The sequence below is a fragment of the Lepidochelys kempii genome, chromosome 11 (assembly GCF_965140285.1).
Source record: "Lepidochelys kempii isolate rLepKem1 chromosome 11, rLepKem1.hap1, whole genome shotgun sequence".
Lineage (NCBI taxonomy): Eukaryota > Metazoa > Chordata > Testudines > Cheloniidae > Lepidochelys > Lepidochelys kempii.
Window position 1 is genome coordinate 59,231,642 of NC_136390.1, and position 12,723 is coordinate 59,244,364.

Genomic DNA, 12,723 nt, shown 5'->3' on the forward strand with positions numbered 1-12,723 from the left:
TTAAATAGAAGTCTAAAGGTTCCTCATGCTCATTCATTTCTGGAGGCAAGAGTTTGCAGTGCGTCCTGGTTTTATTTTTTTTCGGAAGGGGAGTAGTGTGGGAACCAACAAGTTTTACTACTAAAAATGAGCAATAATTTCCATAACATTAAAACATCAGAAGTCAGAAAATAAACTATTCATGAAAAACAATCAAAAGGATAACTGATTTCTATATTCTTATTTAAACTACTGTCTCAGGTCTTCACTTAATCTTACCCCAAAGATGTTAGTTTGTGGATAAAAATCCACATTTAAGTTTCATATATTGGATCTAAAGGTAGGTTAAAGAAAGAAAGAGAGGGAGAAAGAAAATAAAAAGGTTTATAGAACATTTTTATAGAAGAGCTGTTTTTTATTCAGTCTTTTCTACTATATGATCTACCTCCCTGTCTACTGAACAAAACTTCCACATGCTGACATACTTGTTTGATTACATCAGTACAACTGCTTGTTTTGACACTTCCAGGATATACTTAAGAGGGTGTATGTTATCAGGCCAACAATGGGTACATGTGTCCAAATACAAGCACTATGTAGGATGAAGACTGACAAAATAGCCTGTTTGTATGCTCACCTGGCATCCCACCTACAGAATAAAAAGGTAAATACAAACTATTTTTCCAATGCAATCATGTCTTGCATTTTGTGAACATTTTTTAAAATGCCAAGACTATCAGTTATCATCATTAAAAGGTTCATGTATTAGTTTCTACAGATTACAAAGTGGTATTAATTAAGCATGGTCACAATTTATATTACTTTATACACACATTCTCTCTCTCTCTCTCTGGTCCTCATTTAGTCATTTTTATGTAACAATGTTGCGGACTGTTAGATAGCTGATGTATCCCACCCCCACAGATGGCTATGTTCAGCAGTGGGTGAAGTGTTCCAGGTTTTATTTTATTAGCTAACATACACATATACACAGAATTTTCAAAGTGCTTTAGATCTGTCAGAATTAAAAACAGATACCTAAATGTAAAAGGGTAGAATACTATTTCTCCATTTCATATCCTAGACCAGAACATAAGATAACTGGAGTAAAAAATTAACTAAGGCTCCCAGATAAAAAAAATCTTTTTAGACAGTTGCATCCAAACTTGAACTTTGCTAAAAAAAACATATATATATATATATATATATATATATATAGGTTTTGTTACATTATAAGGAAAAACGAAATCCATGCACTCACTATACATTGTAAAATACATACTATTTCATCTAATACTGGATATTTCTAAATTACAGAATAACTGTAGAAAAAATTGTATTAATTTCAGAAAACGTTACTATTCTTAATTCCAACAGCATGCCACTCACACTTTGAGATACCAAAAAGTGGTACACAACTATTTTTTAAAGGATTTATATAGTGAGGAGAAGTCGTTATTACCTGTCAGCCCCAGCCGTCTGGGCAAGAGGGGGATTGATACATTTTCCAGTTTAGGATAAACTGAATATACAGTACATGGCCAAAGCTTTTTTTTTTTTTTTTTTTTTTAAAAAAAAGTCCTCTTCACCGAACATACCTGTACAGAAAGGGTTCATTAAGATGGCAGTCTAATGTAACCTCTGCTACAGCCCTGGGTAGCAATAACTGAGCACATCTTTTTAAATTTATTTTGAATTTTTTACATCCTAACCATACACAATTTTCAAACAACAATGGATAACAAAAAAACAATTTTGGTCTTTTATTTAAAATCTCCCCACATATTTGAATCTACCTCTGTAAATCTCTCTCTTCTATGTTACCCGCTACTTCCGAGCTACAAAGTGGGACCTTTAATGCCCTACTAACATAGGAAAGGAATATAGTATAGACAGAAAGCCAAACAGTCTACAAAACATGTTGTGGGATCCAAGTTAGAACACCTGAAGTGCAGGGCAGGGGATCCTACTACTCTGTCCCCACTCTAGGAGTATAACCTAAGCACCTAAAGAAAAGATGAAAGGGTTAAAGACTGGGGGTGAGAAGCTGGCAGGCTGAACATAGGATCGCCTAAAGATTCTAAGGGAGAGGGGACTGGGAGAGGTCCCACAATCTAGCCCTTCTCTCCACAGTTATTTAATATAAAGAAGTCTCTGATGACTCCATTCCATCACCTTACACCCAAGAAGCCTGCCCTTTCAAACCATATCAATACCAGCTCAGTAGCTCCTTCTCTGATCCAATCAAATAAAGGCATCCCCAACTTTTCCCTCCCCATAGCACTTAGGAACACACATGCACACCTCTAATGTACAAAAAAAAGAGGCCTCTTTTTGGCCTATCTGTACCTTCTCCCCAAGTCATTTACCGAGCCCCACTGCATCAATTTTGAAAAAGCACACATCCACCCTGGCCAAGAATTACCCCCACTGAAGCATGATATAGGCAAGAAATTCTCTATCTTGCAGTTCATATGCTGGATGCTGCAAAACATTTTCCAGCTTTCTTAATCCACTTCCTGCTTGTAACGGGGTCCTTTCACTACATCATCATAAATCCAGGAGAGATATCTCTTTGCAAACAAGTAGTGGAGATTTTCAACAAACATTAAAAAACACTGCAAGACCAAGACTGGTATTTTTCTTTCCACTGAGGCTCACACATTTTTAAAATAAGCAATAAAAGGTTAAAAACAACTCTCAATATACTTTCAGAAACGTTTTGCTGTGTGGACTTTTATTAACCAAATTACCAAAATATTCATCATGCCAAAATAATCTACACCCAGTTCTTAAAAATACTTTAAATAAAATACTCTAAGGCTAAAAATGTAAAACAGAAAGGCTTGAGTTAGGAACCCAGTAGCTGCTCACACCTCAAAGAACTGTTACCTCACATAAGCTATTCACTTAACTACTGTGAAGAGTCCATGCAACGCTTTAGAACATTTCTCTCAAAACCAAAATTAATTTATTGTTAATACATAGACAGAGTATTGTGAATCTATAATAAAGTAATTTAAAAATAATTACCATGCTTGGTGCATTTACGCTAACTCTACAGCTTTACCGTATTCTGCTCCTAACTCGATATAGTACCACTGCCACTAGGACTTTAGTAAAACAGAATCCTCTCCTCCACCCCCTAAACAAACAGCAATCTAACCAGGATTTCAGGGAAGACTGAAAAACACTCTACAAAGATGACCATGAAAATAGAGATTTTTGTGAAAAAGGGTTAATAGTTTACTCAGTCCGGCCTTCACAAGATGGCAGCTGCTACCACTGCAACTTAATTTCCACTGGGAGGCCAGCTAATAGCTCTTTCTTAGACTTTCACTTTCCACAGTAAATTCAAGGGGATAATTAATGAAATTTTTAAGTGAATAACTTTTAATTAAAGATGTCAGCCTATGTGACCTCCATATTAAAGGGATAACCCATAGGGAACAAGTGGCCAACCCCTCTGAAGAGGGAAGGAGCCAAAAAGAACCACAGGAAGTCCCATAATTGAGGCTTGGAGACTAAATTCCTTGATTTACCTTTAGAGCAGGTAGAGCACAGCCAGTGGCTGTCACGTTTCTCCACAACGTCACAACCTTCACCGACAACCTGCTGAAAAGATGGCAAGGTAGTAGTTCCATTTTTATATGTCCATTTAATTTTTGGCCTCTCTGCTGAGAGGGCAACATGGCATCAGCCAGCGACAACTGTGATAGTGATTGTGCAATGTCGACACTTACCCACAAACCCCAAATTAATTTCCAACGTCTCCAAAAATTATCGTCATTAGATCGCACTACTTAGTTATTCCTAACCTAGCCACTTCTAAACTCAGTGATGAAATGTTCTTTATCTAATTACTAACTCCGGAGACTTCCAGTCATCCTAATTATTTAAGTATAATAGGTAAGAGAATTGGTCTGAAATCAACAAGATGTAATTTAATAAAGTGTAAAGTACTTTACTTAGGAAAGAAAAATCTTATGCACAACTACAAAGTGGGGAATAAATGACTAGGCAGTTGCACTGCTGAAAAGGATTTGGGAGTTACAGTGGATCACAAATTGAACAAGAGTCAACAATGTGATAAAGCTGTGAAAAAGGCTAATGTCATTCTGGGGTGTACTAACAGGAGTGTCATAAGACATGGGAGGCTATTGCCTTGCTCTACTCAGCACTGGAAAGGCCTCAGCTGGCTTAGCGTGTCCAAGTCTGGATGCCACACTTTAGGAAAGACACTGACAGACTGGAAACCGTCCAGAGGAGAGTAACAAAAATGAGAAAAGGTTTAGAAAACTTGACCTATGAAGAAACATAAAAACAACTGAGCCTGTTTAGTCTTGAGAAAAGGGGGAACTTGATAACAGTCTTCAAATAGATTAAGGCCTGTTATAAAGAGGACTGTGATCAGTTGTTCTACATGTCCACTGAAGGCAGGACAAGTAGTAATGGGCTTCATCTGCAGCAAGGGAGATTTAGGTTAGATGTTGGGAAAAGCTTTTCCACTATAAGGGTAGTTAAGCTCTGGAATAGGCTTGCATGGGAAGCTATGGAATCCCCATCACTGGAGGTCTTTAAAACAGGGTGGACACACACAGTCCGGAATGGTGTAGGTTCAGTCAGCCCTGCCCCAGCACAGGGGCTGGACTCTCTCACCTCTTGAGCCCTTCCAGCCATACATTTCCATGATTCTATAACAGCAACTGCATCTACCACATCAATAAGTTTTGGAACAAACTGGTGAAATGTAGTCATCAATAATGACTACCCCTAGAAAATGTGCATATCAATCAGTGACAATGAAGATAATGACTGAAAAAGTGCAGAAAATTGTTTCCATTCCACACATGCAATTTCCTTGTTTTAAAAACACAAAATCCTATTCTATATAAAATCCTCCTCTATTTACTTGCTAGAAATAAGTCCCCACTTTCAAGAAGTCATTTCTAACAGCAGACAATGTTCATTATATTCTTCCAAAACCTTAGATACAGCTTATTAAGATCATTCACACAACAGGTACAGATCAAACACTCCATTAATAAACCCTCTAAGAACCTATCAACTTCTGTCTTCCACAATGAAACAGCAATACAGACAACAAGGGTCCAGTCAACTCCTCTAACTACAGAACATGACTATCATTTAAACTTCATCAGAATGAAAATATATTGCACAAAAAATCTGAGAACAGCAGAGACATGCAACATATGGCTCCATGTCCTACCAACTTTCTCTATCATAGACCTACAATGGTATTGACCAGCCAACACTTAAATCACTACCCAACAGAGCAGAACTATCTGTTAACACACTAACGACTAATTCTGAATCACAAGCGCGAAGAGCACTTGCAGGGCTCATTCTTAGGGGGAAGTCAATTGACCGTCAGAGAGCAACACTGGCTGACAATTAAGGAGAGAGGACCATTTCTGCTTTTTTAGATACAGGACTGTTATGCTGGTGTGCAACAGAGGGGAGAAGTTACATGAAGAGACATGACCTTCAAGACAATGAATCCAACTTAGACTGTTACTAGAGTTCATGATCCATGCAGTGGAGTTTAGACTCCTAGTTGTGTGCTAGGGAACCATCGTCAGATGTGATTGCACAGCAAACCTAAAATCCAGGAATTTCAAATTAATGTGTAACTGACAAAAACTAAGCCAGAAGTCTGGCAAGGAACTGCTCATCAAAGGCTGTATTTAGTTATGTATCAACATGTTTTAATGATTATATCAACCAATGAGAATGCAAATTTCTTTACAAAGTAACTGAAGTACAAATAGAGAAGTTGATTCAAATTGATTATTTAAATAGTGGCTTTCCCTTTGGTGATTTAAATCAACGAGTTCTGCTTTCTCCTTTTAACAGAAGATACACTCTCCTCTGTTTCGGACTTTAGTCAGATTTAAACACATGTTCAGGCAAATGCTGAATAGATATATAATAGACATATGTTTCATCTAATAAACTTAGATGCTGAAGGTCTTTATGACTAATCTCCAGACCCTACAAACTCTGTCAAATAAGGCCCTGTCTACAATAAAATAAATATGTTAAAAACACATTTGTGAAACATGGTTGTAGCCCAAACATGCTAGAATATGGTTGTTCCTTGTCGATTAGGACAGAGGAGGCAAAGTGTATAACCATGTTACAGAACCTTGTTTTAACCGCAGGGACAGCTGCAGCTGGTTACTGTCAAGGATTGCTGGAATGGGAAAACTATAGGTAAAAGCCTAGCTCAACTGAAGTCAATGACAACATTCCCATTGACTTCAGTGGGGCTTCACTTTCAACCAATGAGTTCAATCCGTGTCCAAAAGAGTCAAATCACTTTCACCCCTGCCCAAAAAGGAGAAGGGAAGAAGAGATGCAGCCCATCTCCCATTCCAAACAAGCTCTACCTCATCCTGAGTGTTAAACACACAAACTACCTCCTGTGCCTTCTTGGGTGCCACAAGGCTCAGCTGCCAAACTCTCCATCTTTCTTCAAGTAATAGAATGAAGTTACGCTTTGTAGATACAAAATTCTAGCAGCATGCTGAAAACAGAAAATGTAAGGCCATCTGAAAAACATTCCAAATTGAAACGTGTATTGAATTCAGTGCAAAAATGTATTAAGCAGATAATATGCATTTTCCTATTTAAATCAATAAAACCCTCATTTTAAGATTAGCTGAAGCTTCTGCAGAACTTCCAGTTTACCACACTTCAGCAATGCAGAGCTACAGGGAGCCTTATCAGAGAAGCTAGGTCCAGCTGGTTCCTGGGGGTCAAAGGACTTGGGTAAAATGGAGAAATACCTTGCTCACTTGCAGCAAAACTCCCATTTTTAAACAGCTTATACAAAGAACAAAAAACGGTAGTTTTAAATGCTCTGGGGGGAAAAAAATCAAAATATTCTCCTTGGAGCAGCTCTGGATTTGAAAAAATACATTTCTACGTTCTATTTAACAGATTCTGGAAGCAGCACAATAACAAAAGAGAACTGTTATACAACCTTTAATACAGCAACACACAAGACATCATATGAAACATCATTATTCCATTACAATAACAAACTATACGTGTACTGTTTAAAAAGTGTATCTTAAGAGCAGATATTCGCTCACCTCATACATGCTTCCAGTACCAGTTTCCTTAGAAACAACGTCATGCAGTCATCCTACTTTAAATCTGAAACATTCTCTCTCTCTCTCTCTCTCTCATCAGCTCCAGTGTGATAACCCATCCTACGCTAAACACAATTCAATCTCTCTTTCCCTCTCCCATGAGCTCCTATGTAATAACTCTTTCGATGCTAAACAGACATAGGACACTGTGTCCCATAAATCAGCTCATGTGTGATGATAACCCATCCTGAAACCTATATCCACAATACCCATGTTTGTGCAATACACTTACCACATACCAGCACCTTCCCTCCAAACAGCCTCTCAAATTGTATGTAGTCTAATAGATTTGTTCTAAACCAAACCTGAGAGATACACAGGCTCTGCTTACGAAATAAACTAGATCTTTAATAATCCAAATTAAATATACAGTGAAATATAGCATGAGAAAGTAAACAACAAAACTGACTATACCAAACCACAAATGAGGGCCGTTCAGTACTGAGTCCACAGACAAAAGCTTAAGCAAGTGCTAAAAAGGAACAGACATTAACAAAAGAATAAAATATAATGGAATAGATTTATAGAAGAATGAGTAAACCAGAGAAAACAGAGTGCAGCTGCCTATGGTGAGAAGGTAAATAATCACGACCATTGCTGCAGAGAAGAAAAATTTATGCAGGAACAAATAGTTCTAGGAAATATGAATTCTGAATTTTAAACAGCTTCCTCTTTTTCACACTTACCATCTCTCACTTGATCCAAATCAATGTCTATTATATCATGGAAATAACTCATCTTCAAAAATGAAGTGCTTATCAATTTTAGACCATTAAAACTTCAAGATATATTTTTGGCTGCAAAATCTGCAACCAATTGCAATCCATCCAAACTGGAATTTAGGTTAGATACTTAGGACTTAAATTACTTGTTCCTCTAGGTTTGCCTGAGCACTCCCCAAAAATGCCACTGAAGGTTTCTCTGCTGTTACCTGTTGAGTGCTGGAAGCTAATGAAATCTCTCCTTCTAATCCTACCAACTTCTAGTTGAAAAAGGTTTCTCTTCAAAAAATAGAGGGTAACTAAGAGGGTAACTAAGCTGACTGTTTCAATGGCTTTTCTTAGATCTCCTTAAAAGGAAATGTTGGATATTTCTGATTCAACTCTGTTTCAACCAAAGCTATACCACAACATATATCACATAAAAAAAGCCTACATTAAAGGAATATTAAGGTTGCAAAGCCAAGAACTCAAAAGTTAGAAAATGTCACATTTAAGGTTGCCTATGCATTATGTTACAGTCTTCAGTTATATGATTACATACCATTTTGTCCATAGGATTCCGGCCTCATTCAGTGCAAAGATGGAGCATGCTCAGGGAATGAACCAGAGTTATGCAGTTAATGAGGCTGTTTCATTTTTTTAATGTAATTTACTAGTTTTTTTAAAAAGCAAACTGAAAAAGAACAAAAGAAATACCATCATGTGTAACCATATTGACCCCCCACATGGGTCATCAGCAGGGTTGGAACTTTTAGATCTACAATATAGACCTCTGTCACTTAAACTAAGGGGGTAACTGTTAGCAACAACAAGTTGTCGTTCTCTGTGTGGACCAGCATTAGAGGGGGGAAATGACATTTTTTTCCAGTGGCTTTCACAGATATTTGCTGACAACAGAGGAATGTTAAGACTTAGGAATCCAGGTTTCATTTCCAGATTCTGGAGGACATGGGCTTCAGTGGATACAGGCCCTTCTTCCCATCTTTGCCAAACTTTCCCAAGCTCCTCATGCCCCTGCATTCCACAGCGCCTTGGCACCAGCTGTGAGAGCACTCAGAGCACAGGAGAGTCTCCTGCTCTCAATTTCTGTTGCTGGCATCACAGCAGCCAGAGGAACAACTACACGGAAAGTTCTGGTCAGCCATAAAGTTTTGGGATGGAGCGTATATAGGGTGACCAGTTGCCCTGCTATTATCCGGACCATCTGGATATTAGGGGCTTTGTCTTATATAGGACCCTATCACCCCGGCATAGGACCCCTATTATCCCCAACCCTATCCCTATTTTTCACACTTGCTATCTGGTCAGCCTAAGCATACTCTCAGTCATTCTGTGGGGATGGTGCGTGCAGTTTGGTCAATATGCAGGACTAGGTGAGGATGGAGCATCCTCAGTGCAGACAATCTTCAGAGAATCCTGCCGCCAAACAAGCCTCTACTAAGCTTATGCAAACTGTGATTTTTGGCTAAATTTGGGCAGATTTTCACAGGGACAGCAAAAGGCAGATCCCTTATATTAGGGTTCAGAGTAACAGCCATGTTAGTCTGTATTCGCAGAAAGAAAAGGAGTACTTGTGGCACCTTAGAGACTAACCAATTTATCTGAACATAAGCTTTCGTGAGCTACAGCTCACTTCATCGGATGCATACTGGGTGACCCTTGCCAAATTTTACATTAATAGTCCAAAGCATAGAGGCACTAGAGCTTCTCAATGAAGCATTTGTAATTTTTTTTTTAACATGGGCAAAACAACAGATTTTCCCCAATTTAATTTTTGAAAATGGCTAACCCAGCTTTGCTGAAACAGACAGAAAGACAGATTAGACTGACGCAGATACCCAGCATGGAACATTTCAGCCTGAATGGCTGCAATCTGGCAAAGTTATAAGAAACTGAAAACAGGGTCTTATAAAGTAAAGAGTTAGACAACCTTAATGATAGGTGCTGTTAGTAACACCTCCTAGAAAATCCTTAGTTCAGTAAAATACACAAAACCTATGGCACTTAAAGAGTTTTCAGAGTTTAAAACAAATTACAATACCTATTAATTGTGGGTAGCATTAAAGCCATTGTTCTTTTGTCAGGAATGAGAAACATAAAAACACAAAAAATCAAGTATATACAAAACAAAATAAGAACACCTTAGATCACACTCAGAAGCCTGTTAGGCTTTGACTCTGATAGAGCCAATTCCACTAGCCCTGAACTGAGAAAGGCCTATGAGCAGCTATAGCATTTTTAAGCCCCAAGAACCAATAGCAAGATCCTCCCAGCTGATCTTAACTATCATAACAGGGATGAAAGAACTCTCTCACAGCACAGAAAATTCAGCTCTTTTAAAATTATCCCCAATATTCTGAAGAACACCTAGAAGTGGACAGGAAGCGACTACAAAGACCATGAAGCAAAGTTGTTCTGTGTTCACAGCATCTTGCCACACTCAGGAGGCAAGCAACGGTATTTTGCACCAGCAGGTAAACTTCAAATATAACCTAAAAGAGAACAAATACAGTATATCCTGGAGGTTGACCTATTTCAGGGTCCAGCATAGTTGACCTATTTCAGGGTCCATATTAAAGAATAAAATGGTCACAGACTTAGGAACACAGGAGTGGAGGAACTGTCATCTTCTGGGTCACTAAGTCCCATCCTCTGTCATAGCAGACAATCCAGATAGAAGACAGAAATCAAGAGAGAGACAGAGAAAGCTGGAAAGAGTGAGAGTGAAAGAGTAAAGAAGGAAGGATAAAAGAAAGATGAAGTAAAGTTAAGAAGATCTAAAGACCTTAAAGGAGGAATGATCTCATTCACCAGACCCCCAAAGATGCAGGTTAGAGAGCAATAGATGAAAAGAAAAGGGCTCCTATCATGACAAACAACCCACTGCCTGCTATTGCACTTAGCAAGTGCATTTTTCCTCCATCTCCCCACCTCTCCTTCCAGCTAGCTGTAGGGTGATTAAGAGTTCTATAAACCACAGCAGCTTAGAATCTAGATAATTTAGATTGAGGTATCCTTGTACAGAAGTGTTTTATGGCATTTTTTCAGAAAGTTTAATTTATTCTAGAAAAACTAAGAAAAATGAACAGGGAAAGCAATAGTCTCAAAGAGCATTTAACAGTGAGCTTTGTTGATGGATAAATATAAATAAAGTTAGAATTCAAACTGCAGTTTCACTGGGAAATAGTCAAACTGGAAAGCATTCTCTTTTCCCTCACATAATTCCAATGCATCATCATCAAATCTAGACACTAACTCTTTTACAACAGCTGTTCAACAGTTCTATGTGTGTATGTAAGGGGGGGAAGAGTAATTACTGCAGAGAAACTACTGAAGTGAAAAGAAAAATTTAAAAATCTGTTTTTTGTTTCAACTATTGTATAAAAACATTGAGATTGGCCTGAGCTCATTTTAAAAAAAATCAGAATTTCTGTATGTGGGGAGTAATAATTCTCCAAGAGCACCTGACCACATTAGCTCTGTGCAATGCCTCCTTGAGTGAAACATGATCATCCATAGGTCCAGAAGAACCACCTTTAAAATTTACTACCCATATGTTTCCGTCTACTGACTAAGGTGTCTAACCCTGCTCATGAGTAACTTTATGCTCAGGAGTAACCCTACTAACTTCAGTTGGATGGCTCCTGGGTGTAAAGTTACATGTGTATTTGCAGGATCCAGTCCTATATGAAAAAAATGAAAGAAGATCATGTTTCTCAAAAAAGACCTATGCATTTTAAACACTGTACACGATGAAAAGCCTATGTGAAATACTGAAAATAAAGTTTTCAAATTAAAATTAGTACTTCCTGGCGTACCAGCTGGCAGTACCTGCCACCTTGCTGTAAAATAATTGTGCCACTATCCATAAAACATTACAGTGAAAAACTAAACCAGTTCCTCTCTTGTTTTAATACCAGTTTAATTATTAAACTTCACTGTTGAATAGTTAGACACCAGGTGTATTGTTCGAAGTGTACAGTTATTCTTTTGAGGTTAAATCAATATTAGAACAGGATGGAAACTGGCCAGTTGTAGAATGGGAAAAACCTGACCAGTTAATATTTTAAAGCAAAGTGGTCAATTTCACACAGTTTTTCTTAGTGAGAAGTAGGTTTTTAATATACGCATTTTGTAACTCAGTAAAACATGCAATTTTCTTTTTAGTGGCCTATTTAAAGACTCAACATTAGCTCAATATTAATCAGTTCCCAAAATATTAACTAACTGGGTCCTTTATCTACCCAATTAAGTAAGAGAAAGCCAATTGCGCTCAATTTTTCTTAGGTATAGATGCAGACATAGAAAAATGTACACAGATATTGTGGGTCAAATTCACCATTAGTCTAAGCAGGTACTGTTCTAATGGCTTCAACAGAGTTGCACCCACTTGTGCTCGTGTTTAATTTGACACAGGAGTAGTGGGCAAAAATAATTAACAATAGATTACTATTTGTTTTCTTGAGTTTGGAATAATCAAGTAAGTTTTCTAACAGTGGACTGAATGAACGGCCTTAAAAAAGTGTTATAGGTCATCCCAAACAATCTACAAATCAGTAGCAATGGGATTTTTCTTCTCCATTCACCATCGTATACTTTGAAGGCAAGAGCCTGAAGTTCTATAACTAGTAGGCCCAATCACTAATAAAATGCACATTTGTAGAGTTAACAAATAGATGTGTATGCAGCTTGGGAAACCCATACTAAACAATACACCTATCTTTCACAGTGCCCTCCCCTCCACCCAAATTTAATGGGGGAGTGGAACCTACCAAATGTGCTCAATTTACAATGCTCAACTTTGTAAAATAAAATCATATTATTTCAAAACAAAGCAAAGG

The 12,723-nt window shown here is 37.8% G+C and overlaps 1 protein-coding gene across 17 annotated transcripts in view; it reads right to left on the reverse strand.

Annotated features, from left to right (window-relative positions):
- Positions 1 to 12,723, reverse strand: part of HYCC2 (hyccin PI4KA lipid kinase complex subunit 2) — a 98,165-nt gene that overhangs the window by 70,481 nt on the left and 14,961 nt on the right. The window contains exon 1 of one of the 17 annotated variants that reach the window (XM_073306363.2): positions 6,423 to 6,697. The exons of the other annotated variants lie outside the window; for them this stretch is intronic. The gene's annotated coding sequence lies outside the window, so the exon portion shown is untranslated. Of the gene's footprint in view, positions 1 to 6,422; positions 6,698 to 12,723 lie in introns of those variants that run through there. 17 annotated transcript variants of the gene reach the window in all.